Below are 24,937 nucleotides of genomic sequence, written 5' to 3'. Positions count from 1 at the left end.
TGGTTTTTAGTGCTGATGACATTGGCTGAAATTTCTAAGTGTTGTTCTGAGGATAATCGATTTTGTATGGAAGTGCTATTTTCATGTAATAATAATACTGACTGGAAAATCCTGACCACAGAATGGATCAAAGCTGAGTTAATGATAATTCTTATTACCCCCCCCCCCCCCCCCCCCCCCCCCAATAATATGCTGTAAATTCTACCAACGCCATCTGCTTCACCTTCAGCAATCTTAATATCTTCCTACCCACTCCCTTGTCATATTCGGAGCACTCTCCTTGAACCCTCAACTTTCTCCATTTCTTCTTCACTGCATACAAAGCCTTGACAAGACCTTCTGCTCTGATTTGGAATCCAGCTCCCTTTCTAACTGTAATCCTACCAGGACTACTACATGTTCAGTTACTTTCACCTCTGTGAAGCATTATGTGAAATGTATTGATGCTTATGGTGCCGTAAAAATGTATGTTGTTATTCTTGTATATACTTTAAATCAGTGACAACTTGAAAGGGATTAAGCAGCTCTGTCCTAACTTGAAATTATCTTAAATCTGTTCTTGTGCTTAATTGCAATACACTTAATCATCAGTGATTCAGATTTATGGGTTTCTGGATTCCTTCAGTCTATTTTAATTAGCCTCCTTCTCAGAACTAAGTACATCTGTATGGTTTGAGCGCAACCTGTCTTTTTGAGTTAAAGCTTCATTCTTGATTAGAATAAAGTGTCTTGCAAGATGTTTTGCATTTCTCAACATGCCCAACATGATATTAAGAACAGTTCCTAGAACATATTTTGCAATTTGGCATGGGAGAATTCCATAGATGATTACAATTCCATTGAATCTAAACAATTTCCAATGGAAACTGAGCTTCAAGATGATGCAATGAACTACTTTGCGCTGATGTTCAAGTTGCACTACTCCTAGGGTCATCATAAAAGTGATCACATTTAAATAAATTAATTAAAAATCTCAATTTACCTGCCTGAGAAATTCAGGTTTAATATAATATTTACCAGGTGTCTGTACTTAACAAAAACTTAATTGCAAACAGTTCAATTCTAACCAAAGGCAATCAAAATATTCACCTGTAATTTATAACCTTAAAACTCTACCCCTTCTTAAGCCGTTATGCACTTATAGATAGACAGAAGCAGATAAACAACCAAAGAAAAATTCTGTAGGTGGTGGAAGAGAAAATAAGGGAGCATGTTTTTACAGCACTAGTCCACAGGGTTTAATGAATTGACCTTTTTGCTTCTTCTGTGTCTCTCTGATCTACTTCTTTCCAAATCATTTTAGTTCTTTATTGAAGACCAGGGTACTTGCACACCAATTGTTTATGATGTGGCAGTGCCAGTGTTGGACTAGGGCAGACAAAGTCAGAAGTCACACAACACCAAGTTATAGTCCAACAGGTTTATTTGAAATCACAAGCTTTCGGAGTTGAGCCCCTTCGTCAGGTGAAGTCTTGTGATTTCAGCTAAACCTGTTGGACTATAACCTGACGTTGTGTGATTTCTGACCAATTGTTTAGTCACTTGATCAGTGGTTAGAGGCAGCAACCTATCTGAAACAGCTGGCTATGTTTCAATTCTTTTGGTGATTCTCGGTGAGGGAGGAGAGATGCTGAATTTTCAGAGTCCGGATGCTTGCTGCTGCCATATTATTCACATTTTAGGTTGTCCATGTGTCCAGGAGCCAATAAATATTGTTGAATTTTGACCACATTGTTGGTTCTGATTGGAAAATCAATAAGCACATTTCTCTGGACAAAGCTGCCCTGAACACATGCCTCTCTTCCCCCCCCCCCCCCCCCCTCCCCCACACACGCACACACGCGCACACACACATACACATGCACACTTCTTCCTCCACCCTCTCCCCATTGCTATCAATTCGTGCTGATATCCTCCCACTGCTTAAACAAGGCAACCGTGTGAATACAACTCAGTGAGTTCCAATATGTCATTTTAAAACTGCACCAACTCTTTCCCCACTTGATTTGAAACATGATCCTTTTTAGCATTTTTGCCCAAATCCCCAAAATTAAAGAAAGCTAAAAGGATTTAGTCTTTTACCACTAATAAAATCTCAGCTATGGTAGAGATCTTTTTGATTATGAAAGGGCTACAAAAGATGATGTGTAATTGTTTGGTAATATTAAGCTTGGGCTTTGCATAAAAGTACATTTTTGCCTAAACTTTCTGAAATGCAATCTTTGAGCACATTTGCAATAATTTCCAAAGGGCAAATAAGTTTTATGCCATATTAGAAAACAGTGCTGATTTATTGGTGAGTGGGGTCTGATTGGTAAATGTATCGCCATGGAGAATGCATGAGTTAGATATTGACTGGTGGTTAAATGCCAAATCTTGTTTAGGTTTAAATCGGGCAGTTTGACACTGATTGGTGAAGCATTACTATGAGAAACAAATAGAGAATGGCTGTTAACTCTTTTGCTGAGTTGTAAGAGTTGCATTAAGTATAAATGTTCTTTCTGGCAGATGTGGGCCGAAGGGCCTGTTCTGTGCTGTGTTGTTCTATGTTCTATGTGAACAGGGCTCTGTCTATTAATATGTAGCTTCCAGTACACACACGTGCTCCATACTATGACCCTGACTGATCATTGTAAATTCATTGACAGTATAGTTCTTCATGTAATCCCAAGATTATTGAGCAAATGTTGTCCAATCTCTGAATGAAAATGGAATGTTGGATGCTGTGTGAGCTTTGTGAGTGTGGGCCTGAAAAGATCATGTCCTTTGCTTGCTGCAAACAGGCAACGGGCTATGCTGCATGCTATGATCTACCAGTCGTTGTGATGTATGACCCACATATACTAGCATCACTGAAAATCATACACCACATTAGTCATTTTATAGGCAGGACATTCCTTTTAGCTTGATAGCAACATCCTGTTATTGGTCAACAGCCACACTTGCACATCTCGCAACACAGTATCCAAACTTAGATATAATTCTGTATGTGGGCATCAATTATTAAATGATCCTGAGTGTGCAAGGAATTACGCCAGTAATCTGGGATTGTCAGTCAGGTTCACAGTGTGATGCACTTTGTGTGCTGGAAGCATACATTAATACACAGGCCCCTGTTCTTTGCAGACAGAATGAAAATGCAACATATACAGTGTGTACTCTAGTCAGGTTTAGATATCTTCTCTCTCTCTTTGATCGGAAAACCACATCATGTCGAAATTTCAGCTAACTCCTTCAGCAAAGAGACGTGCAGATGGATTGAAACTAGAGAACCTTCAACTCCACCCATCTGTTGTAATCTGCTCAGGGCTGTCGTCAAGTTGATCTTTAAGTTAGTCACCCTTCATTTGAAACTTCTTCACTGATCTGAAGAAGTAATTTCTTTTGCAAACTTCCAAGATTCGCTGTTATTTAGTTTTAACTCCCTAAACGCGCACACTGTCTGAATGCACTTCTTGCAAGGATTACAAATGTTACGTTCCTAGTTCTTGAGCTACATAAGCTTACCTGCCCTGCAATGATCTTACATTCCTAGCTGTTAACCTCCTTTCGGCAAATTACACCAAGCAGAATTAGCTTCAACCATATTATAATTGCATCAATTCCATTTTCTGTAGGTAAACTTTAATTTCTCAAGTTCTCCAGCTTCTCTACTGCTTATTTTACTTTGTCTGTTTGTTTTCCCATTAAAGTATGTCATGTCACACTTCCCTTGCAAAATTTCACCAGCCCACTTAAAGTCAATTGCTGCCCCCCCCCCCTCCCCCCCCCAGCTTATAGTTGTTCTAAGTTTGGTGTCGTCAGCAAATTAAAATGCATCGTGCATCTTCAAATCTAACTTAACAGTATAGATCAACTGCTACCAATCACAGCAAACCCTGCTGTATACCTTTCTCCAGTCTGAGAAAAGGCCATCCACCATTACAATGTTTCTTGTAACTCAGCCAATTTATCCATGTTTCCACTATTCTTTTATTCCATGAGCTTTGACATTGTTGGCAAACCTGTTCTCTATCAATTTATCAAAACCGTTTTGGAGATGCAATTGATGCGGTGCATGGGTATTTCACTCACCAACTCTCCCTCTTACCTTATCAAAAAATTCAATCAAATTAGTTCAACAAAAACTGAGTTTAGTGAATCTTTACTAACTGATTTAGTAATTAGTAGATTACTGCTAATTTTGTCCCAAATCATTTCCAAAAGCTTTGATGCTATTGAGGTTAAACTGACTGGTTGAGAGTGCTGTCTGTATCCTGAACCTTTCATTTGTATTTCTCCATGCCTTTGCCACCATCCTGTATCAAAGGAGAGCAAGATTATCATTGGTACCTCCACGGTTTCTGCTCTTGCCTAGATGAGATCTGCAGCTGAGGACATCGGTCTAGATGACTTATCAATTTCACATGCAATCAACTTTTCCAATTTGTAGCCCATCCCGTGTCTCAACTACCTCCTCATTCACAATATGATTTTTATTTGCATCATCATCATCTTTGGGAACAACACAAGCAAAGTGCTCATTTAGAACATCAGGCTCACCCTTCTCCATTTCCAGTTCCCCTTTTTGACCCCTAATCAGCCCAACGCTTCCTCATGCCTGGAGAAGACTTGAGTTCCTTTTTATGTTAACTGCCAGTTTCATTTTATGTCCCCTCTATGCTTCTCATTAGCTTTTGTGCTTGACTTTTGAACTTGCTGTATTCAGCCTGGATCTCATTGTGTTACCAATCTGATATCTGTCAATCATAGTCCTTTTTATAATTCATTTTTGTCTTCTGTTTTGTAAATCATCTCATAATAATTTCAGCGTTGTTTGTCATACTGTGGGAATGTGCCTTTACTGTATCTGAATCACCTTCTTTCTATACCTACTGCATAGTTACACTTTCCCCATGATTCTAATTAGTGTGCCAGATTCATTCTTGGCCGACTAAAATAGGCCCTGTCCCAATAATTATTGTTACCTGGATTGCATCTAATATTTTTCCATAACTGATCTTTAATCTTATGACTCTTTGATTACTGCGCCCCAAATGTTCCCCTGCTGCCAATTGATCCACTACTTTCAAAATGTGGTAACGGCTCCTTGCATGGTGTAATAACGCAAAACAAAATGCTGGAGATATACATCCTCTCAGGAAGCATTTGTGGAGAGAAGCTGAGATAATGTTTCAGGTGGGGATTAGATTTCATCAGAAGTGCCTCCTTCTTTGTTGACTGGACAGATACAGATTTGGAAAATTCTCTTGAATACACTTCAGAAATTTCACTCACTCCTCCTTCCATTTTGCATGACTATGATCCCAGTTGATATTAGGATAATTAAAATCGCCCATTATAAGTTCCCTTGGTTTTGCAGCTTTCTGCAATTACCTTATAAACGTATTCTTCTATGCCCTTTCCCAGTAGTTGGTGATCTATCAATTAAACATCCTGGTATAATAGCATCGCAAATATTTCTCGACAAAATAAATAGATTCTGTGCTTGATCCCTCTTGGACCTCCTCTCTCTCTGTCTCTCTCTGTCTGCCTAGCAGTGTAATATTCTTCTTAATCAATACTGCCAACTCCTCCTTTCTTTCCTTCCTTATCTTTCCTGAACACCTAGTTTTGGGTTCCTTTCTGTGCCTTACACAAATGAGGAAGTTTATTGCATTTGTTTGAGGATTTCGTACAAGTTTATTTACAACTAAGACTAATACAGACAGTGTGGAGTAAGCTATATACACACTTCCCTTAAGTCTATGGTGCTAAAACCATGATTGTTGCTTTTTGTCATGTGATGACATCCTGACCTTGGCTAATTTGCAAGTTGAATTTTTAAAGCAATACTGCCCTTAAAGTGACAGTCCACCTCCTTATATCAAGACATGATTAATGCCAAGTCTTATCCTTAGATTAACCAGGTCTCTCATTATCACCACAATGGAATTTTCCTAGTGTATATCTGCACTTAGCATGTAAGGCCTATATACTATGTTCCCCGCATATGTACCATGAGTTTAATTTTAACCTTACTGTATTTCCTTTTTTTTGACCTCCTGTACATTACAATTTCACCTTTAGTGCATATCCTTTACACATCCTTTTGGGCCTTTCCAATATCACATCCTGGTTCCTTGCCCCTGCTAAGTTAATTTACTCTTTTACGAACAAAATATTAGCAAAGTTCCCACATGGATTTTAGCCCCTACCGTATTAAGGTGGCCTATCCCAAATCCAGACTCAATGTTCCAAACATCCTTCCCTCAGCCATGGATTCATTTAGGTTAACCTCCCATATTCACAAGCACATTGCATTACTAGAAGGCTGCTAATTTTTGAGGTCCTGCTCACTGCTCTCATTGCTAGTTCCCTGAAATCTGATGACAGAAGGTCATCCCTCCTTTCAACTATGTTTTTGATTTGGACCATTACTGCGATCTGTTTGCCTCATTTCTCCCCCCCCCCCCCCCCCCCCCCCCCCCCCCCCCTTATCCCATCCTCTTTCTCTCTATTTAAATAATAGTGTTTCTATTCTTTCCAAAGTGGACAGCCTCACATTTTCCCACCTTTATAATCCATTTGTGCCCCCTCTCCGACCCTGTTTCTATCCTTTTGCAGGTTCTTTGTATCCTCATTAAACTTGCTTTCATGGCTTTTATTGTACCATTGGCACACTTGGCTCAGATTCTGTCAGTCATACAGCCATAGAGATGTACAGCATGGAAACAGACCCTTCGGTCCAACCCATCTGTGCCGATCAGATATCCTAAATTAATCTAGTCCCATTTGTCAGCATTTGGCCCATATCCCTTTTAAACCTCTTGCTTTTCATGCACCCACCCAGATGTCTCTTAAATACTGTAATTGTACCAGTCTCCGCCACTTCCTCTGGCAGCTCATTCCATACATGCACCACACCCTCATGAAAAAACTGTCCCCTAGGTCCCTTGTAAATCTTTCCCCTCTCATCCTAAACCTATGCCCTCTCTAGTTTTGGTCTCCCCCAGACCAGGGAGAAGACCTTGTCTATTCACCCTATTCAAACCTGTCATAATTTTATAAACCTCTATAAGGTCACCCATCGGCCTCTGGTTAGACAAGGTCTATTCAGCCTCTCCCTATAGCTCAGTCCTTACAACATATTCTTGAGTTACTGTTGCTCTTGCTTTCACAACATCTTCCACCACCCGATCACATTTCAAAGTTGTTTAAGGGGGCAGTGAGACATTTCAAATTGTTTTCAGTTACTGTTCAAAAGCAGGAAATGGGGCAGCTACTGTGGACAGGAAGCAACATAGACGCAATGAAATAAATGACCAAATCATTTGTTTTCATGTGTCGGTTGAGTAATTAAATATTAGGTAGGAACTTGAGGAACACTTTGTCTGTTCTTCTTTGAAATAACAGTGTAGGTTCCTGACCCCTCTTAACATGAGATGGAGCTCTGGCTAACCCCTGATGTAAAGTATAGCTCCTCTGACAGGATCCCACCCTCTGTGCTACATTGAAGTATGAGCCTTGTTTATATATTTAAGTTTTTGAAATGGGCTTGAACCCACAAACATCTGACTGAGACATGATAGCTGCTCTCTTACACTGGCTTTATGGTGCATCAGTTTCATGTGTTGGAAAATAGGAACGGGAGGGGAACAATGGAAACCAGAGCTTGTGAGTTAACCTTTGAAACTGAGGAAAACAATGACTGAACTGTCTCACCTCTCTCGCTCTCGCTCTCTCTCGCTGTCTCTCTGTGACTTTCAGTCGCGGACCATTGTGTCGTGTTTCTGGCAATTCTCTCGTCATTGCAGTGCTTGGGTTCATAGGGTTCCAATGCCCAGTTGATTTCAGGATCTTGACCCCAGGCCACAACTGTGCTGCTGATCTGGCATGACCTTTTAAAATCCCCTGATTGGTCCAGAGATTAGCTTCAGCATCCAACCAGGGACACCAGGCAGCACCATGAGGTGGGAGCTGCCTGTAAAAGGCAAGCCACCAGTTGGGGTGGCAGACATGCTGGGGCCTGCTGATATATCATAGAGGAAAGCAAGCAGCACCTTGGACAGCTAGCAGGTCTCACCATGCGCAGCAGAGGGCATTTGGCTAACTGCTAAGTACTGTGCGTGATCCGGCAGAAGATCCCTGGGTTCCCAACCTATTTTTCACTGCGTTAAGAATACTTTTACCTCCTGCTACGTGCTGAATTGCAGAAGATTGTTTGTTTGGATTTCAGTTTGAAAATTGAGTCATTAGCAGTCTCATTAGGGACTTCTAAGTACTGCTGGGCATGTACATGGACAGCAGTGAATTGTGGGGTGTGTAGGTTAGGTTATTTTATTTTACATTAAGATTAATCCTCACCACAACATTGTGGGCCGAAGGGCTTGTTCTATGCTGTTCTTTTCTATGTTCAATTCCTTTTCTCGTCTGCCTACTAACAAGCTCCTCAAATGGCGATTGTGTCCTCAACTCCCATCTCTGCGCCACGGCCCCCAAACCCCACTGCAGCACTTTGAACTTTTAAGCATGTCCTGGGGGTGCTTTGATTCAGCTATACCTTTTGGGATTGCAATCTTCAAATCTGCATCAACACTGTCCTCCAAAATGCACTGAAAATCCAGCACCGGGTTTGGCTATTTCTGTACTGAGCCTAAGTCAGCAATTTTGCACATTTTACAGTATGATACTCCCATTTGTCTGTGGAAAGAAGCCCTGATCTTCAGCGCTATCAAAAAGCGGTCAGTGCTATGAAAAGAACAAGTGCAATTAATGGTACCTACAAATTACTCTTGCATCTTAAAGAGCACTGAATTTCATTCTCAGCAGATGCACATCTGACCTGTCATTACTGAGACTTGCAGTAGGTGCAGCAGGGGGTGGGGTGCAAGTGGTGTTGACGGAAGATTGTGGGAAGCTCAAGGGTGGGGTTGCCCAGTTTCTAAACAGCTTTGAACTGTGTTACCAGTCCTCTGCAGCAAAGCACCACTGATGCTGATCTTGTAGATCAGTATGCAAGTATTGGGCTCACTTTCACCATTAGAGTGTTGCAGATAGATTCTATTCCAAGACAAATGTCAATGGATTGTGATTGTTTCAGAAGTTGGACCTCCATGCACTTTGGTTGCTTCACTTGACGGAAAGCAGTTGATTTGAGGCTAAACGTGAGTGTTCTGTCCAGTTTGCAACAGTAAGGGCCACTTTCTTAGGCTTCTCATATTTGGGGAATTTGCTTGAATAGCAAATTCTATCTGTCAAGTAACTCGACCGTATTCCCCATTCAGACTTTGTCCAGGCAGGAATGCAATGAGACATAACTGTACAGAAGACTGGTGTCACTGGATTTGCTTGGGGAGATGCCAAGCTAGGCTGGCTAAGCTCACTAAAAAAAATTTACTCATCTCTCATTCCTCTCATAGAGTCATTGAAATCTACAGCACAGATAAAGGCCCTTCAGCCCATCGAGTGTGTGCCAGTCAAAAACAAGCACTTAACTATTCAAATCTTATTTTGCAACACTTGCTCATTGCCACTTGGCATTAAATTGTACTTAACTGTAATGAAGGTTTCTACCTTGACTCGCCTTCCAGGCAATGAATTCCAGATTCTATGAATTCAAGTATTTTTAATGAATCAATATTCTCAGTTCGACGTTGGGCAGGCTCTGAGATTCCAATAATCTGTCAAATGCTTTCATTTCCCAAAATTTTCACTGCCTTCTCCAGAGGGAAATATAAATCCAACTTGTGAACTACATGTTTGCTTTGAAGTTGGTTTTACTATTTAGGACTGTGAGTTTGTGCGACACATGCAAAATGCTCATTGCTGCTAAGTCCTGTCACAGACCAGTTATTGTAAAGAAATGCATAGGCCCAGTGTTTTCTCAAGGCCTGGATTATGTCAGAAATTTGGGAGGATCCCAGTTTAGGATGATCATGCAAGAAAACTTCATTAGGCCCCACATAGGGAAACACTCCATGAAACATAATGAAAATGACACTTAGTGAAAAAAATAAGATGATTCAGATCCATAGATTGAAACTTAATGAGTAAAGGTAATGCTGGTTCTGTTTCTGAAACAAAAATGGAGTCCTGGAGAAACTCAACAAGTGTAGCAGCATCTGAAAAGAGGAAAGCGTATACTCTGTGGTCTCTTGAGCCAAGTTCCAGGATTTGTCTTAGTTGCATCTGCCAGTTAATGTTTTTCTCCATAGATGCTGCCATACATGCTGAGTTTCTCCAGCACTTCATTTTTTTTTGCTTCAGAAACAGAACCAGCATTACTTTGATTCATTATGTTTCAATCTATGGACCTGAACCTTACCATTTTTTTCACTGTGTCATTTTCATTGACTTTCATGGAGGGTTTCTCTAAGTAGGGCTGAGCAAAGTTTTCTTGCATGATCATCCTCAGCAAGTGTGGCAGCATCTGCAAAGAGAAAAGCATATACTCTGTGGTCTCTTCAGCCAAGTTCCAAGATTCGACTTCGTTCCATCTGCCAGTTAATGTTATTCTCCATTGATGCTGCCACACTTGCTGAGTTTCTCCAGCATTGGCTTTTTGTTTTAGATTTCCAGCATTGCAGTTCTTTGTCATTATTCTGTTGGTTCTGTTCCTGTTACTTTACAAGGATGAGGTCTACCTCTTCAGGGATAGAGTTAGTCAGCTTTAGATATATTGATCGGCATGGCTGCAGCTCACCAACCAAACAAAACATCTTGTTACAGTGCCTGGGAGAACTAGGGTGTGGAGGTGCCAGTGCTGGACTGGGGTGGAAAAGGTTAAAAGTCACACAGCACCAGGTTATAGTCCAACAGGTTTATTTGGAAGTACAGGCTTTCAGAGCACTGGTCCTTCATCATGTAGCTAGTCGGGCATGATGATAGGACACAGAGTTCATAATAAAAGATCAACGTGTCATACGACTGATGCGATGTATTGAACAAACCTAGATTGCTGTTAAGTCTTTAATCAGTTAGAATGGGTTGCAGGTTTCGATTCATTAATATGTAAATCCCAGAACTTCTTTCAAGTCACATTCCTGAGATAATTTAAGGTTTCATTTAAAAAAAAAGTGACATCTCAGCTCAGACCATGCATTTAAAGGTGTGAGGTTAGAGTCAATTTCCAAAGTGGGAATTTATAAAATATCGCATGGATGGGCTGCCTACAGATTGTGCTTTTTGAACAAAATAGAATTATCATATTCTAAAAGTGCATTGCCCCTGTACGTTCACAGTGTTGGAGTTGATGGTTTCACTCTGACAGAATGTCATTCTCACACGAGCTCGTCCCATCGGGTTTGCTTCTTATTAATTGCCACATTGACTAGATGTTGGTCACCTTACACTTTGCAGCTCAAGGGCTGAAGAGCTTGCAGCCTTGATAGAGAACAATGACTCAGTATTTTCCAACAAGATTACTGTCTTGGCTTTTTAAAGCTGTAATACATTATCTGTAATGTTATTATCCTGAAGGAGATCAATAACTTGTTTCTTTAAAAATCTGAAGTGAAGCAATAGTTTCCACAGTTTAAAACAAATGCTTTCTTCCAAAACAGGTCAAACAAAGCACACATTAAATACTATCTTAGGTAACCACTTGCATCAATTCAGGGTTTTAGAACACCAGTCAAACATGACTTAGTACACAAATTGTGGTTGATAATAATCACACATTAAAATAACAGATGCATCTAAGACAGATCTCACGTGTTGGCTCACGAAACCATACATTATGTGTGCCTCAGTGTCTGTCAAAATCCTTTAAAATTCTTCCTTCCTCACAGAATTTTATACCTCATCTTTAGAATTAGCCTTCTTCTCAACCTGGGCATGATATTCGTAAAAAGTGGCGCATGTCTAGAGAAACTTTTCTGTCTGCTTGCAATGGAATGGATGTTTCCGATCCAGTTTATCTTAAAATAACCAAAGCAGCTTCAATATCTGCATGTTTGCCATTCTTTAGTTCCTGAAGCTAGCTTTCCTCATTTTCAGCCTGCTTCTACTGCACCACTGGGATCATCATCTGCACTTATTTGTTTATGCAAAAGTTGGGAAAACACGTTAGTATTTACACCAGCCTTCTCACAGTACCAGTATTGCACATTTAAATACACATCTGCTGTATCTGGCATACTGTATCAAGCTTCCATCATTGTAGAAACGCAAAGATATCTATTTGCAGTTCTGATGAACAATGGAATATGCATTATCCATGGGAAATCTAAGTGTTCCTTGTCTCAACAGATTTTCCAAGACGTTTTGTGGTCTCCCTTATCCCTCAGTTATGATCTCTTTTGTGGGTTAATGTTTTGTTTCTCACTCCCCAAGTGCATGCACCATTTATTTTTGCATGCATCTGTCTTGCTTTGTGTGGCTTTTTTAAATTTTCCATCTCACTCTTTCCTCCCTCCACCTCCCACCTGAGGAGACAGTTCTGTTGATGGGTTTGGGGCCTATTAAAACGGTTTTTGCAATGCACTACTCAGACTTTTCATTAAGTCTATTTTCAAAAGACTCAACCCCTTGAAGCAAAGCCTCAGTTTATATTGTTCAAAAAAAATTGCTAAAATTTAAATTTCCAACCGTGCTTGTCTACATAGACACACTGTTGGTAATTGTCTATAAAGTTTGTGTTTGTGTGTGCTTTACATAGAGGGAAGAGACGCAAATGAGCTGGCTCACTGAGGTCCAGTGTCTAATGTCATGTGATCGGAAACCACCTTGGTGGCAAGCATGAATTTGTTCCGTCACAGGAAAACATATTCAACCGCATAGCAGAATAAATGAACCAAGAGGATGATTGGGGCCTAGTGAGTACACAAATAGGAGCACTTATCAGAAAATTTTCCAATTTTTAAAATTTGAATAGAGTTACAGATGTACAAAACGGAAACAGACCCTTGGGTCCAGCTCATCTATGCTGACCAGATATCCTAACCTAACCTAGTATCATTTGCTAGCACTTGGCCCATATCCCTCTAAATCAAGATTATAATGGTGCTGGAAAAGCACCTCACGTCAGGCAGCATCCGAGGAGCAGGAAAATCGACACTTCGGGCAAAAGCACTTCATCAGCAGAGAGAGGAGGAGAACTTCTTCAAGGTAGGCATCCTTGGAAGAGGATTCGCAGTAAGGTTAAAATCAACTAGGCAGAAGTGGGTACTGCAGATGCTGGAGATCAGAGTCAAGATTAGCGTGGTGCTGGAAAAGCACAGCAGGTCTGGCAGTATCCGAGGAGCAGGAAAATCAACGTTTCGGGCTCTGATGAAGGGCTTTTGCCCAAAACGTTGATTTTCCTGCTCCTTGGATGCTGCCAGACCTGCTGTGCTTTTCTAGCACCACGCTAATCATGACTCTGATCTCCAGCATCTGCAGTACCCACTTCTGCCATATCCCTCTATACCCTTCCTATTCATATATCCATCCAGATGCCTTTTAAATGCTTTAATTACATCACCACTTCCTCTGGCAGTTCATTCCATACATGCAGCACACTCTGTGTGAAAATGTTGCCCCTTAGGGCCCTTTTATATCTTCCCCCTCTCACCCTAAACCTATGCCCCTCTAGTTCTGGATTCCCCCAACCCAGGGAAGAGACTTTGACTAGTTACCCTGTCCATGCCCGTCATGATTTTATAAACCTCTATAAGGTCACTCCTCAGCCTGTGATGCTCCAGGGAAAACAGCCCCAGCCTATTCAACCTCTCCAGTGGCTCAAATCCTCCAACCCTGGCAACAGCTTTGTAAATCCTTTTTGAACCCTTTCAAGTTTCACAACATCCTTCCAATAGGAAGGAGACCAGAATTGTAAGAAATATTCCAAAAGTGCCCCAATCAATGATTTAGGTTTTTTAATCGTACTCGTTTCACATCAGCCAAGCTGCCTGCTGATGGTATGATGAGGCTGAGCCATCTGCTGTGCAGCCATCCGAACACTGACCCTGGGGATGACCGATTCCGTGACCAAGTCAGAGTGAGAAAGAAAAACTTAAAATTAGGTAGAACCTTTTCACAATCCCAGGACATTCCAAAGTATTTTTCCTGTGTAGTCGCTGTTTATAATGAAGCACACATGACGACAATGGCGAGTTCTCACAGCCAATAATGTGATGGGACCGGGGTTATCATCCTTTTGGGATGTTAGTTGTGGATTACATATTAGGCAGGACACCAAGAATAACTCACCTGCTGTTTGAAGTAACTCACCTAATTTGAAGTAATATCGTGGATGTTTTAGTCCCAGGTAACAGAGCTGATAGGGCCTCAGTTTAACATCTATCCTAAAAGATAGGAACTTCAAACATTATAATGTCAACCTCAGTACCGCATTGGTGTGTCAGCCTGGGATGTTTGTTCAAGACTGTGGAGTGAACCTTGAACCCACAACCTTTTGACGCGCAAGTGTGCTGTCAACTGAGGGTACCCCTCCAGTCAGAACACTGTGGTTTCTGATTTGCTGTTTCTTCATGCTGATCCAGTCCCTGGGTATCCAGATCGAGGAGTGGTTTATCAAGTGATTCCCTCCACAATTGAACAGACAGAGCCCTTCCCCTGCTTCCCCCCCCATTCCCAATAGGAGATTAGGGCAGATATCCAAGGCAAGCAACAGTCCTACATAGATGATGCATAAAAAAGAATGCAAATAAAGACTAAAGTATTTGATTTAGATGCCATCTTTGCAACAGATGAGTGGATAGTGACATTGTATCCTCTCGTGTGATCTTGAACAGTAATAAGTGCTATCAAGGTGAGCTGATGTGACAGAAGTTTTATTTTACTGTAACATGAACTTCATGTTTGGTTCTGATTGGTTTCCAGGCAGCTGCCCACTTCGCTGGTAGTCAGCACTGGTGTAATCGGTAACTGCAAGCCAGAAACGTGGCTGTATGTATTTGGAGGCTTGTGGAACAGTTGTCTTGACCGAGGATCAACATGTGGTTGTGAACTGTTATGAAGTAGCTACTTTTAAGTTGGTCTTCAGAGGATGATGATTGCAGCCAGTCCCTGTATAAAGCTGTGTTGCACCTTCCAACTAACAGGCAGCTGCTGGTTAGTAACATTGCGATTTCTGGCGGCTGCATAGGATTTGTGTTTTAGGAATGCATCATGCAAACTTTCCATATTAATTGAGATAAGACCAATGTGCTGTGTTTCCAATGTATTCCAATGTCTCTGTGTTGATTTCTTTTATCGCTGTTGGTTCAGTTTCAATCTTTTTTTTGACTGCCCAGTGTTTGAGCTAATATTTAAGTGGACAGGTAACTTATACTTGAGCTGCTGCTGGTGCCACAGCAAATGCATATCAGTAGCGAACTAGTGTTAGTCTGCACTCCCACACCACACCTTGTTCGTGGGAGATACTAATAATGGGGAGGTCCCTGATCCATAGCCTTGAAGCTAAACTGATTGCAAGAAGTTGTGACACACCTTTCACAACTGCAAATAAAATGGATTATTTTTTATTAGTTCATGGGATGAGGACATTGCTGGCTAGGCCCATCCCGAATTGCTCAGAGAGCAGTTTTGCAATCCAGTTGGTGCAGAGAACTTCATTGCGAGGTATCAAAGTCACAGGTATTTCTGACAGTGGTATAATACATCAGGAATCATTCATTCCATCCCTGCTTTCTCCTTATACTCCTGATAGATTTAATTCATGCAGGGACTGTTACTTTGACCATTCTTCATTTGGGGCAGCACAGTGGCTCAGTGGTTAGCACTGCTACCTCATAGCGCCAGAGACCCGGGTTCAATTTTCGCCTCAGGCAACTGTCTGTGTGGAGTTTGCCCATTCTCCCAGTGTCTGCGTGGGTTTGCTCCGGTTTCCTCCCGCGGTCCAAACATACGCAGGTCAGGTGAATTGGTCATGCTAAATTACCTGTAGTGTTAGGTGAAGGGGTAAATGAAGGGGAATGGGTCTGGGTGGGTTGCGCTTCGACGGGTTGGTGTGGACCTGTTGGGCCAAAGGGCCTGTTTCCACACAGTAAGTAATCTAATCTAATCTAATAATTTTGACACTGATTTGTTAATGAGTTATTTGCCATTGGGTGGTATTTCAGATCAATTTTTATCTCTTTTCCATATTCTCATTCTCATGCACATTGTCCAGCAGAAGCCTTTGGGCAGCAACTGAAGTAAACCGCTCTCCGCCCCAACCCCCTCACTCTCCCTGCACAATGAGGGACATTGTAATCTGCTTGCATTAAAGGAAGAGAGTATGATTTTACAAAGTTTAGTGATTGGTCAGAAGATTTTCCAGAATATAGAAAGCAGCAAAGATTAACTTTCACAACCTTTGCCTCATTTTTAAAAGGATAATTTTAGTCGTTGAGCCATACAGCACAGCAACAGACCTTTTGGTCCAACTCATCCATGCTGAACATATCCCAAACTGAACGAGTCCCAGCCACCTGCTCTTGACCAAATCTCTCCAAACATTTCTTATTCATATACTTACAATAACTGTGAGAAATCTAGAAGTATTTGAAAGAAGTAAGAAAGCCTTTTTTTTTTTTAGAAAAACACCAACATTTTATGTTTGACTAATTTATTGGAATTCTTTGAGGAAGTAACAAACCATGTGAATAAAGAGGAACCTGTGGCTATTAGAAGACATTTCACAAGGTGCTAATGCAAAGGTTACTACATAAAATAAGAGCTAAAGGTGTGGGGGTAACACATTAGGATGGACAGAGTATAGGTTAGTGACCAGAAATCATAGATATAAATGCGTCTTTTCAGATTGTATGTTGTAATGAATAAATGCTGCAAAAATCAGTGCTGGACTTAAACTATTTACAGTATATATAGATAACTTGGATGAATGGGGCTAAATGTAAAGTTAAATTTGCTAGTGATACAAATATAGGTAGGAAAGTAAAATGTGAAAGTGACTTAAGGAGTCAGTAAACAGATGTGGAAAGGATAAGTTAATGGATAGAAACTTTGCAGAGAAAGTATAATGAGGAAAAATATGAACTTGTCTATTTGGGTAGGAAGAAGAGACAAGCAGCATTTTATTTAAACGATGAGATATCGCAGAACATTATGGTACAGAGACGTCTGGTTGTCTGGTGCATGAAGCACAAAAAGTTAGTATACAGGCACAGCAAGTGATTAGCAATGATTTAGAAAGGGAATGTTTGCTGTAGATTGCAAGGGGAATAGCATATAAAAGTAAGTATGCTTTACCTCATTTGTACAGGTCATTTGTGAGGTCACATCCAGAGAGCTGCATGTGGTTTTGATCATTTTATAATAAAACACAACATAATTACATTCAAAGCAGTCTATTCAAGGTTTCACAAATGATTCTGGAGTGAGTGAGTTACTTTGAGGAAAAGGTGGACCTGAATCATTGGGAAATTTAGAAGATTGAACAGTAACCTTCTCGAATCATTCAAGATTTGTTTGTAATTTATAGGAGGGTGGGTGAAAGGAAGATTTTCCTTGTGGGAGAGGCTAGAGCAAGGAGACAAAGTCTGAAAATAAGCTGTCCATTTTTATTCTTTCCTGGGGTGTGGGTGTTGCTGGAAAGGTCTATTGTCCTTGAACTGGGTGACTTACTAGGCCACATCAGAAGATCTGTGTTCTGAAGATCTGACAGCAAAGTGCAGCTGAGATCAAAGTCGATTATTCCTGCTCCTAATTTTTCTTCCATATCTATATTTGCATGTAGATATTGAACCTGAGACTGTCTGCTCTTGCAATGCCATTAATTTTTTTGATTTTGCCTGATGGATTGTGAGGGTCTCCCGGAAAAGCACAAACTGGAATCTGTCTTCTGTCTGGCCAATGTTTAAATCCCCAAGGTTGCACACTGTGCTTAGCTGATGTGCAGGTAATCTTGTCAGAAGCGCAAAGCTGAAAACAGCCCTTTGTTAGTGAAATGAAACAAAGAACTGTGGATGCTGGGGCTCTGAAATGAACAAAAGTCCAAAATGCTGCAGGTCTGGCAGCATCTGTGGAGAGAAAACAAAATTAATGTTTCACTCTTGAGATCCTTCTTCCGAACTAAAAGCAGCTAGGTATAGGTAGTATTAAGCTGATGACGGGTACGGGGGTGGGTGGGCAGGGTGTTGTGATGAAAGGTTGCAGAGAGAAGGCAGAAGAATGGGGTTGAGAAACGTTTTAGCAATGCGGAGTAATAATTTGGCTAAAGCGACTGAATGCAAGTTGCAAAATTTGCTCGTAATACCAATATAGGCAGGAAAGTAAAATTTGGAAAGGATGTAAGGAGTCAGTAAATGTGGAGCAGACGTGATGGGCCAAATGGCCTAATTCTGCACCTATATCTTATGGGCCTTGTTCTCCTGCTTTATCTTTCCCTCCTCCATATTTTCATACGCTTCTGTCTTTCAAAAAATCCATGGTTTTTACATTTACCTCATCATTTGAATTTTCACATGATTCAAACATATTTGTCTAAATTTTTAATTAGTTTCATTCAACTGCTTTAAAAGTTCTGGATTTTAGAAACCTATTGTTGAGAGGCAGGTTCTAATTGATTGATAACAGAATCTAAGGCATAGTTTGGGTTTAATTAAGTTCAAGCATGTTAAACAATAGCCCTCAATCAAGCTGAAATAATTGGGCTTCTTTTTTGGATGCTTTTCTTGCAGAGTTCCTGTAGTGATTGTAACGGGCAGGAGCTCATCTTGTACCTTTACCACCCGAAGAAGAGAACAAATTTCTTCTGAGACGCTCTGGGCGCAAGAGGCAAGCTGCTGTGTGTCACAATCACCACAGTTCAGTTTCGAGAACAAGCTATCTTGAGGCTGAGCCATTCGAGAGATGCTTCTGGAATATTACAAAAGGTCACAGGGTCCTGATTAGTCTCCATCGTTTTTTTTAAAAGTACTATATTGCACAATTTCAATTGTGCATTTATTTTAAAACGATGGAATGTAGTTTTCCTTATTTCACTAGCTCTGATGAGAAAGGTAAACCATTCAAAATGACAACTTCGATGGTTGCCAGGGAATAAGACCATATGTGGGACTGAAAGGGGAAAGCAGGGCAAATAGTCAAGCCCATTCAAAGAGCCAGTGTGGACTTGAGGGGCTGAATGGTCTCCTATGCTATTGTAAATATGGTGAAACCAGTTTAAGATTGGCCTCTGGCCTTTCTAAGATGGCTGCACAACCTATTTTACTGTGATGGAGAAAGAATAGGGTCTGTTTTTGGCTGCAGCTCTGAGCAAAACAATTAATTTAAATTAGAATAAAAGTGTGCAAAACATTTTATTGATCCTTGGGTATGATTATCTAATCATCTTGCCCAGGATGGATTTATTAATCATATAGTGCTTTCTAAAAATCTTTACAAAGACGTATTATCTTGGGCATCCTTTTGTTGGAAGGTTATGTTGCGGGTATACAGGACATCGGTTAGGCCATTTTTGAAGTAGTGTGTGTAATTCTGGTCTCCCTCCTATTAGAAGGATGTTGTGAAACTTGAAAGGATTCAAAAGATTTACAAGGATGTTGCTGGAGGGTTTGAGCTATAGAGAGAGGCTGAATAGGCTGGGGCAGTTTTCCCTGGAGCATCGGAGGCTGAGGGGTGACCTTATAGAGGTTTATAAAATCATGAGGGCATTGATAGGGTAAATAGACAAGACCTTTTCCCTGGGATGGGGCATCCAGAACTAGTGGGCATAGGTTTTGGGTGAGAGGGGAAAGAATTTAAACGGGACCTAAAGGGCAATTTTTCATGCAGAGGCTGGTGTGTGTATGGAATGAGCTGCCAGAGGAAGTGGTAGAGGCTGGTACACTTCCAACATTTAAAAGGCATCTGGACGGGTCTATGAATAGGTAGGGTTTAGAGGCACATAGACCAATTGCTGACAAATGGGACTGGATTAATTTGGGATATCTGGTCAGCATGGACGAGTTAGACTGAAGGATCTGTTTCTGTGCTGTACATTTATGGCTCTAAATGGACATGTGGATCATTTTAGTTAAATGATGGATGGTGATAAACAGGACTATTTGGGGTAATGGAGGGGTCCACAACCCAGTACTGTGAGAGAAATGAATTGCTTTCAGTAAATATGTAACAGCTAACTAACTGCAACAACAGACTTTCAGTGGTGGGGCAGATCCTTTTCTTAATGGCTACCACTTAGTACCAGCATTGCACAACAAAATGGAATTTTAAAAAAAACTGCATTTCTTTAAAAACGCAACACTAGATTAAACTCTGATCAGTAAAACCTTATGGTGGTAGTTTGTTACAGTATCAGAACTGACCCTTGTTTGTCTTGTGTGAATTTCAATAGCTTCTTTGAGGTAACAACAAATCCTTTCTGTTTCGTTAGACCTTTACTCTTATTTGCTTTCCCCTGAGGCTAAGTATTTAGATTTTTTTTTGTTTAAGCATGCATGTCTGCTTGCAGTCATAATTCGTGCTTGGAATTGATTTACTTCAATATTTCCTTCTCTCCTTCCAAGGCAGCTCCACCCCCAGGTTTCAAGTTGAGCAGCATACTTCCTATGCTGTTAGTGACCAACAGCAAGGAGGAGCATAAATATGAGCTGAGGCAACTTAATATCCTCTTCATGTCTCCTCTCTCTTGTGTTCTTCAGTATCCTGGCCATTGTATAATATAAGCACAAGATGGATGGAGCAAGTTTAATTTCACTGTCATCCTTTTTTGTTGTTATTATTTATTGAGTTGGGGCCTCCAGAGCCTGAAACCTAGAATTATAGCATGGCATATGCCAACCAAAGAGAGACTTTGCATTTATGTAACACCTTTTTATAATTTGAGGTTTTATTGCTGTAATGTGGCAGCCAGTTGGCATGCAGCAAGCTTTCAAAGAGCAGTGTATTAATGATGGGGCAGTTTTGTTGTTTTGTTGGTAGAAGGCTCTGTGTATTTTTTTCTGGACACTGGGCAGAAGTTCCCTTCTTTCCTTTAGGATAGGATTCCACGTCATTTTACACCCACCCGAGAGGGCAGGTAAGAGCTTAGGAAAAACACCTGAAAGGCACATTAACGGACCAGTTTTGGATGCCTCCATGTTTTTTTTAACCTTTTATTTTCTTATGTGTTTATTTCTCCAAGTCATGTCTTTTGGTTGGACATTCTGACATTGAATGTGCAGGCGGTTTCTGAGGTGATCTCAAGTTAACTTTTAGCTGCCTTTTTGTGCACTGTATTCCTGGAAATTGGGAAGGGGAAGGCACTCGCAGTGTGGTTATGATTTAGGCCAGTTGTACACTCTCATGTCCCTTGTCCTGTTGTTGCGATGTGACTGTACCTTTAGTTGTTACATTGGAATACTTTCCCTAAATTGCTCCACCTCTTCCCTCCCAAGGTGTTTCTTAAAACTATTTTCTTTAACCAAACCTTGATGATCTCAGAGTGTAAATATACTCATCTGAGGCACCTGGGAGTGTATTGTTTTGTTGAAGGTGCCATATAAATGCAACTTGTTGTTAAGATTGAATCTATTTTAATGCCCAATTTGCAGTAAGTCACATGCAGTATTTCTTTATACTGGTTCCAAAGGAAAAAAGACTGAAACCCTGATAATACCAGCTCCTTCATGCTATATATCTTAGGGTTACCACGCTGCTGTGGGGGGCTTATTATTACCATTTTTGCTTATCTTCCCAACAGCAGCTTAATAGCACTGGGAACCTAACTGCAGCCTGAAGCACTTCTAACCAGTTTCTTGATAAATAGTATACATTATAACGAGTAAAAAAAAAGCCAGTGGTTCTAAGCGAGTAATTGAACTGCTGAGTTCTGACTCTTGTATATGAGTGTAAATATACTCATCTGAGGCACCTGGGAGTGTATTGTTTTGTTGAAGGTGCCATATAAATGCAACTTGTTGTTAAGATTGAATCTATTTTAATGCCCAATTTGCAGTAAGTCACATGCAGTATTTCTTTATACTGGTTCCAAAGGAAAAAAGACTGAAACCCTGATAATACCAGCTCCTTCATGCTATATATCTTAGGGTTACCACGCTGCTGTGGGGGGTTTATTATTACCATTTTTGCTTATCTTCCCAACAGCAGCTTAATAGCACTGGGAACCTAACTGCAGCCTGAAGCACTTCTAACCAGTTTCTTGATAAATAGTATACATTATAACGAGTAAAAAAAAAAGCCAGTGGTTCTAAGCGAGTAATTGAACTGCTGAGTTCTGACTCTTGTAAGCCACTTAAACTGCGCATTCTCGCTTTGATGTCAATGCACCCAAGTTGGCTCGCTCACTGTTTGTAGCCCACCACCATTTTTCAATTATCTATAATATATTAATATATGTATAATGGTACCAAACAGCGTAAGAGGTTTCTACTGCATACTGAAAGGATAATTTATATTTTCTGTGTCTTTAGATATTCAGCTGTAAATATTGAAGAGATAAGTTTCTTATTTTGGGAACTGGGAAAATTATTTGTATTTTATAGTCCTGGATTAATTTCCTTAGCTCATATGTGTTTCTGAGAATTCCATGCAGTAAAGTGTATCTATTCTGCAGTAGTGCTTTCTGGGATCTCTACAGAATGCCTTACCAACAATGCAATGGTCATCCACATTTCTTCAATGTTAGTGACAGATTGTTGTAGCCTTCTGAAAAATCCTCATCCAACTTCCTGTGATCTGACTTGTTTTTTTCAGAAACAGCAGCACCACTATTTTCCTAGACTTCTCTTTATGTCTTCCACACTAAACCCCATTCTGTCTTCTTTCTTTTCTCGCTCTGCTCTGTGTGGTAAAGCACGTAGGTCATTTTTTTTGCATGTGATAGATGCCATTGATTTGGTGGCTGATGGACATTGGCATTCTTGGCAGAGTGAAAAGAGGGTTTGAATAAACAAGTGTGCTTTATTCACTGCAGGCTTTAGGTATACAATGTTTGTACCAGTTCATTTCAAAGGAAACTTGTTTATGTTGAGAGTGCAGCTTTCTGACTAACCCACTCCTCTGTGAATCGGTTTTGCTAATTCGCATGTCTCTGTCATGGTAAATCTTCAATGCTGTAAGATGGCATCTGTCTTATTGTTGCGCAAATCTAACATACACATTTACAACTCAGTGCATCTTCCTTCCCACATGAATGCAACAAGTGCCTTGACTCTGATGTACCGGGGAGGCAGGTTTGGGTGGGGGACGTGGATCAAGTTCAATGCTTATGGAAGTTGTTGTCTTTGTATGGGACTGGAGAATTTTTTTTTAAAATGCAGGAGCCTTGACACTGAGTCTACAACGTTATGGGCTCAAGCTTATCTCCAGAGTTGTAAACATATAAACCTAGATTGGCGTGACAGTGTAACACTGTTGGATGTGCTGTCTATGAGAGAATAGGTTCAGACCCTTTCAGGCAAAGCATTGTTTTGAAGGACAGAGGAGTTCTCATTGCTGTCCACACCACCATTTATCCCTCTAATATACCGAAGCACATATCTGACCATGCGTCAACTCCAGTGATAAGCATGTAGTTCAGACTGATATCACAGTGCAGCATTCAGGAACTGGTGCACTGTTGGACCTGTCGTCATTCAGATGAGATTATACTGAAGTGAAAGACAGCTTTTCTTCAAGTGAAATATGACAGAATTGCAGCTAATAATAGATTTAAATATGACAAAACGTGCAGCTAACAATAGATTTAAATATGACAGAACGTGCAGCTAACAATAGATTATGCATTGTAAATGTTGCACAGCCAAAATGGTTGTAGAGGGGCTGCACATTGAGAAGGAATTGGTACAGATATGAATATTTACAGATATGTGTGTACTATATGCATTATGGCACAGTTTTACACACATGAGGGTTTTAGATGTATCGCTATTGGCAGTGTGCAGAATGTGCTTGATATGATTGTTCAATTTTTGTTATACATTATTATTAGGTTTTTTGTGTGCTGTGAGAAGTGAGCCAATTGCAAAACAGTTAACTTGGACAATTAAAAAGGGGTTTATTTTATGTTCTGGATTTACATTTAGTTTATGATTTGCAGTACAAAGTAGCTCTGAATATATTAGTTTCTAATTTAATATTGCCCTGTTTGGAGACATTCAGTTGTACATTGTGACTTGCTAGTCATGTGTCATTGTAATTGCTTTCTGTTTTGAGAATGAGCCATTAAAGCCTGCATATGGAGTATAGTGTTAGAAGTGAATGGCTAATTGTGTGGATTTTGAGAGCTGGAAGAGAACCAGATATTGTAAGAAACAGTAAACAGTAAGGGATATTTAGGTAAAAGTAAATTACTGCGGATGCTGGAATCTGAAACCAAAAAAGAGAAAATGCTGGAAAATCTCAGTAAGTCAGGCAGCATCTGTAAGGAGAGAAAAGAGCTGACGTTTCGAGTCTAACTGACCCTTTGTCAAAGCTGCTTTGACAAAGGGTCAATTAGACTGGAAACGTCAGCTCTTTTCTCTCCTTACAGATGCTGCCAGATTTGCTGAAATTTTCTAGCGTTTTCTCTTTGTTGGTTTAAGGGATATTTAAAATTGCATTTGCACCTTTATCCTACTGGATGAATCAGGATAGTTTTTTATTCCCTAGTCCCTGTTCCTGTATTGAAGAAAGGTGATCAAAGACAGACCTGGAAATTATTCCAGTCTCAATGGCAAAATTATAAGTTAGCCACAGAGTTGAACAAATACAAGTAGCAACAAGAATAGAAATTGGGCAACATGCCTCACTGGTTAGCACTGCTGCCTCACAGCCCCAGGGACCCAGGTTTGATTCCAGCATCGGGCAACTGTCTGGGTGGAGTTTGCACATTCTCCCTGGGTCTGCATGGGTTTCGTCCGGATGTTCTGGTTACCTTCCACGGTCCATAGATGTGCAGGCTAGATGGATTAGCCATGAGAAATGCAGGGTTACAGGAATAGGTGGGTTTAGGTGGGATGGAATCCCTGGAGTGTGGAAGCTGCTCTTTGGAAGGCCAGTATGGACTCAATGGGCCAATAGCCTG

At 40.6% G+C, this 24,937-nt stretch overlaps 1 protein-coding gene across 7 annotated transcripts in view; it reads left to right on the top strand.

Moving 5' to 3' along the window:
• elf1 (E74-like ETS transcription factor 1) overlaps positions 1-24,937 on the top strand; it is a 275,549-nt gene that overhangs the window by 130,790 nt on the left and 119,822 nt on the right. Inside the window, exon 1 of one of the 7 annotated variants that reach the window (XM_087992154.1) lies at positions 18,627-18,705. The exons of 5 other annotated variants lie outside the window; for them this stretch is intronic. The gene's annotated coding sequence lies outside the window, so the exon portion shown is untranslated. Of the gene's footprint in view, positions 1-18,626; positions 18,706-18,781; positions 18,804-24,937 lie in introns of those variants that run through there. One more of the 7 variants, XM_043704489.2, reaches the window with a different exon arrangement.

This window comes from Chiloscyllium plagiosum, unplaced genomic scaffold, assembly GCF_037043375.1.
Source record: "Chiloscyllium plagiosum isolate Xiang-an unplaced genomic scaffold, Cpla_swu_hap1 HiC_scaffold_11, whole genome shotgun sequence".
Lineage (NCBI taxonomy): Eukaryota > Metazoa > Chordata > Chondrichthyes > Orectolobiformes > Hemiscylliidae > Chiloscyllium > Chiloscyllium plagiosum.
Note: the sequence above shows the minus strand (reverse complement) of the source record. Positions and strands in the feature narration are given on the sequence as shown.